We start from the raw sequence: 6,000 nt of genomic DNA on the forward strand, positions 1-6,000 counted from the left end.
ATGAGAAATTTTGGATCAATTACAAATTGTTATGTAATTTACTAAATTATGACGAAATTGCAAATAATTAAATTTTGGACTTTAAAATTCTACATATGTCTCGAATTGAAACTGAAGACATAAATTGGTGAATCCCGTCAATATCAAATGATTTTGTATTGATTGTTGGACTAAATTAATTATTTTTTTGGTTCAATTAAATATCAAGATTTGAGCTAAAGTTCAATCAAACCTATGAATTGGCTTAATTTAGCCCAAATATTAAATAAGGTTTGGATCAGCTCTAAGACTCAGATCCATGGACTAGCCAAGCTCAAGTCCTTAAAGCCCACTAGAGAACTTTTTAAATTAAATACAAGAGTTCTCTTTATTGTAGGGTTCATAAATTTTAAATTTCATAGATCGTAGAGAAAATTCTCCCCATGACCAAAAGACTACCTAGCTCCTAAAGCTGTACTACATCAAATGTACATATTCATTGAGAGAGAATCAGAGGAGCAAGTTCTAGAGATCGAATCACATTCGCATCAAACTTACACCAACTCAAATTCAACTCCACGAAACACGTCTCTGAAAACCTCATGCGAACAAATTGGCATGTCCAGTGAGATCTCTCAATCTCCCATCTTTCTCTCGTCATCCAAATCAACAAGTAAACTAACGACACTAAAGAAAGTTGCATTGAAATTTATTGCTGCAAGTGATGTTTACGTGTGACCTATCACCTTGTTGAAAGGAGATTAAGGAAAAACAAAAACAAGGTTCTACCATCATGTAGAACATCCTGAAATAGTTGATGGAGTCTTCTAAAGGTGAGATTGTCATCAAGGAGAAGACCGTGTCTATCATGATGACGCTGTAACAATTGAGGCGACCATGGCAGAGATGGAGACAAAACATAATGTCCTGATGAAGCTATCAAGGAGCAAGATCACGAACTCGTCGCCTTAAGGGATCAGATGTAGGCTCGTGAATTCACTGAGTCGAGCCATCAAGGCCAATAACAAAAGGAAGAATGTGGTGCAAGAGAACCAACCATAACAACAATAAACTTCTGTTGCATCCCCGTCAGTCCTACGACTGCAGGATCTAATCCACAAACTCAATTAGAGCTCAGTATGGAGTCTCGTCTTAGATTTCTTTTATGTACTCTAATTTATACAAAAAAAGAATTGTCAACTTGAGAATGCCTCTTGGATACCAGCCCCCAAAGTTTTAATAGTTTGATGGAAATGACAACCTGATGCAGCATATTGCTCATTTTGTTGAAACATGCAAGAACGTAGGATTGAGAGAAGATCAATAGGTAAGGAAATTTGTTCAAAGTTTGAAAGTCGCCTTCAAGTGGAAAACTTACTTGACAACTGGAAGCAATCAAAAAGAGATTTTCTGGCACCGCTTCTACAGCACCAAATGAACATGAAGCATGATGGAGTTGATAAATACAAAGCAAAGAAAAGAAGAGCCTATCATCGACTACATCAACCGATAAAGAGTTTTGAGCCTTAATTGCAAAAATCGACTCATTGAGTTGTTTGTAGTAGAGAGATGTGCACTTAAGGAATAAAGCCTCGTACATTCAAAGATTTGGGGATTTGTGCACATGATATGAAGTTGAGCATCGCCAACAAGAGCGACTAAGGATTTTATAATCCCTGAAGATTATGAAAACTGCCACAAAAGAATCAATGGTATAGTTAATACAACCTTGTTGAGGTTTTCTTCCAAAAAGGAAAAAGGAGCAAAAATAGAAAAGAAAGATGATAGAGCCAAGAGACGTTTGTCTAACTTAAAAGGAGTGACACGAAAAAATTTATCAATTTCCTCTTAGATATTACAATTTGATGGATTACTAGACATTCATGGGGAATTAAGGATAAAAGCCACTCTAATTGCATCTAATGAAATTAGAAATTAACATGCTTTAACTTAATTAATTAAAATAGGGTTTCATGAAGAAAACATACCTTCGTAACTTTTATAATTTCAAAATCTTCACATGAACACGAATCAGACCACCCCTAGCACTACAAGAAATGGGGCTATTCTCGACACACAAAAATGTCGGGAACAGTGGAAAATACGTCGGAAAAACAATTTCCGACGCAAAATCGCGTCGGAAATATCGTCGAAAGAAATGCGTTGGGAGGCCTTTTCCCGACGCGTCATTAACAAGGCGTCGAGGATACCCTTCTCCCTACATCATCTTTTCCGACGTTATTGATGCATCCGGAATAATGAATCCCCGATGGTGTAATTTTCGACTGTTGGAATTTGTGTTCTAAAACTCGTACTTTGTTATTTGATTCAATATAATTTATTATTGAATGCTATAATTATAAAATCAATAAATTAAGGTCCCGAGGCTATTTATTAGTTTGTCATATATACTTGTACTTTATGTAGAGACATAAATATGGATTAAGTTCAAGTTAATAGCCCAAATGGTCTATAGTGTATGAATAAGGTTGGGTGCCTTATTCTGGATAAACACTATGGATGCGGCCCGCTCCGTAGTAAGTACAAACGATGTAATCCTGAATTGTTCATGTAGAGACATGGGAGTGGGGGCGTCTTATGTAAATGGTTTGCATAAGACTGGAACCACGACGTAGTCATTTTTAGTTGTAACATAGTAAACTATAAACTGACTATTTCATTTATAAGCTAACTATGAACTTCTGTTCATTCGGTAGTATCCTTAGATCTGCATAGGTGAGGGCAGCTCAACATTGCTGGCCCAATAAGCCTCCCATGACCGAGTGGATAGCTAGGGACATAGGGTGCAAGATGAAATTCGCTCCTACCCACTTCTGGGATAGTAGATAGGTTGTTCCCTTAAGGACTGAATCCAGGTCTTGAACAAGGGGTCCCACCTTCTCATTGGTCCGAGAAGTATTCAGGTTTATAGGTTGCACCTTGAACCAATTGTTCAATAGTGGACTAGTGGGTCTTAAGGAATAAGATGTAGTCTTGGGGGTAAAACGGTATTTTGACCCAGCCGAGATTACGAACAAACTGTGAAGGATCAACTTACTCATCATGGTTATATCAGGTGGACAGAAATATATCTATAGTGAGGGGAGTGCAACTAAGAGTCTTTAGTGGAATGACTCTTTAGTTAACGAATGTTGATTAACTTTGGTCTAAAAGAGTTTAGCTAGTTAATCTCGAACCGTTGGAGCCCATGATCTATAGGTCCATTAGTTTCCCCTATTAGCTCGTATGGATTCAACTAAGAACAAGTATGTTGAAGTAATTCGAATTGTTCAAATTAAGAAAAGACAGAGAAACTAAAAAATATATTAGATATAAATCGGTAGATATAAACTTTAAGCTTTGTGTTTAAATATGATTTAAATAAATATGAATATAGATTCATATTTAAAAGCTTGAAAAGTTTAGAAACGGTCAAAGTTGTAAAAGACAACTTTGAACTTTGACCGAATTTATATTCAAATATGATTTGAATTTTAGAAAAATGAATACAGATTCATACTCGGGAGATTAGAATTAGTCAAAACGGGAAAATTAGTAAAAAGTCAAAAAGTTGACTTTTGACTAAGAAAAGTCAAAGTTTGACTTTGACTTAAGTTGGTCAAATGACCAAAATGCCCCTTTGACTAATTACTTTATTAATTAACGGTTAATGGAAAATGTGGCAGATTATTGTGAATTTGAAGCCATTCATTAAAGAGTTAATGAATTGATTAGGTGTTGATAAGATATGAAATTATTTACATGCAATTTGCATGTAAATTTCATATAAAACTTCTCATTACCGAATGAGAAAAAGAATGAGGTTTTCTCTGAAAAACACCTAAACGATTCACTCCCCATCTCTCTTTAAAATTCTCTTTGCATAACCGAGTCCCACAACTCCGTTCTTGGTCCTGAGCATAGTAGGTCAGCTCGGTGGTTGTCCTTGTTCGTGATATTCAGGCAAAGAAGCGTTGGATTAAAGAAAAAGTTCAGAAATATAAAGGTAAGAACATCGTTTACCTTTTGGCTTTTCGTTTAAGTCCATCGCATAGTAGATGCATGTTAACTTTTAAATCGTTTAGATGCATATAAAGTAAAGCATGATCCTTTAAATTCTGCTGCTGTATGTCTCTAGTGCTTTGTTGTTTTTTCCATCACCGACGTCAGTAATGCGTCGGGAATAACCCCATTTCAGACGTTTGTTTTGCGTTAGAAAATATTTTTAATATGTAAATTTTTATTTTAATTATGTAATTTTTATTTTTTTCCTATAATTTTTTCAATCGAGTCTCTGTTTCCTAAAATATTCACATTTGTTTTCGATTAAATTAAAGAAAATTCAAAATAAATTAGTAAATTATGAAATACAAACACAAATTCAACAAAAAATTTAATATTCACATTTATAATATTTGTCTTTTACAAATATACACAAAGTGAAACTTATAATATTTGTCTTTTACAAATATACTATAACTTGACTCCACCAACAAAGAAAGCAAGAAGTTTCTATCAACAAGTTACAGTGATCATCATTTGTTAAAAAAAAAATTTCATTGAAAAGCATTGCTCCACTTGAAAGGATGCTAATTGACAGCCACACCATTGTCAGTGATCTCCACGCTACATATATCACAATTCCTCTCCTACAGAACCGAAGAGCGCAATTCAAATTTCTAAAACAAACCCATATGAATGAGTGAGCACAAATTGAGCAAAAAGTAAATTGAGCACCTGAGAAAAGCCTAAAATCTACAACATCAAATCTACAATGTACAATGATCAACAATGGAAAGCAATCTTAAATCTACATGATCGAAAAGTCAGTAGTGTAGCAACTAATTTACCTCAAGTAATAGCTAGCAAAACTAAAGCCAGGAAAAGTTTGATAATTTAGTTAAATTCAATCATCATAACAAACACACCTCTCTTCATCATCATCATCAACCTCTCCATTTCTATAAATTCCTAGGCTTTGATATGTCTAGTAACTTCTTCTAATCCTCTATTTATACACTTGCCTTTTTTCTTCTAACTTCAAAAACAAAACTAAGAGTACTTTTTCTTTTTAATGTAATTGATGTTGATATGTGTCGAATTGCCACAAAGTTAAATGTGGTTGGTTTAAACAGCTAAAAGAAAGCTTGGAGTTAAAACAAAGCTATGTATATGTGCACAACATGATTCATCAGTTGTTGGATTGGATTGAGAACTCTAAACACTCTAAAAACGTCAAGTTGAACACTACAACACATCAAAATATTATTGTTGTTTTCAAATAGCCTTCTTTCTCTACTAACAACAATGTTTTTGTTCGTGCAAAACATGCTAATCTAAAATGGATCCAATACAAGAGCCTTGAGGTAAAATGGCAAAGACAATACACATTAACTAATCTAAAACTATAGAGCTTCAATCTCGTTCTTAAACTTTTCAAAATGTTTCAATCAAGTCTCTACTCAACAACGTTCTAAGAATTGGTTGTACTAATTGAACACAAGTTCTCATATTTTCCCTTTCCAACACAAGTTCAAATTAGATTTTACATTCTCAAATGAAGAGTAAGAGCATTCCAAACTTGTTCATTTCCAAAAGGGAAAGAAAAAATACAACATTTTGTGTACAGATTTTACTGAATTTTAAAAATACAACTTTAAAATTGCCGTCTCAACTCCCAATTTCCTCCCCAAATACCCCTCAACCCCCCCTCCCCCCTCAAAATTCAATTAACAATAACCCCCCTATCAAATTTCAGTTTAACTATAACCCCCCTCAAATTTCAATTCAACAATAACAACATTACACACATTCTATACAAAAATACATTTAACAATAAAAAATCTATTCCAAAACAAAATTCTAAAACATTTTTTTTTTAAAAAAAACCCTAAACTATCTACCCTAAACCTAAAAGTTAACTTATTTAAACTTACTTGTATGGTGGCAGACGACGGCGGACGGCAGCAACGAAGGGCAATGACGGCGGACGATGACAACTCTTTCTCTCTTTCTTTTCTC

The sequence above is a fragment of the Cucumis melo genome, chromosome 10 (genome assembly GCF_025177605.1).
Source record: "Cucumis melo cultivar AY chromosome 10, USDA_Cmelo_AY_1.0, whole genome shotgun sequence".
NCBI classification, from domain to species: domain Eukaryota; kingdom Viridiplantae; phylum Streptophyta; class Magnoliopsida; order Cucurbitales; family Cucurbitaceae; genus Cucumis; species Cucumis melo.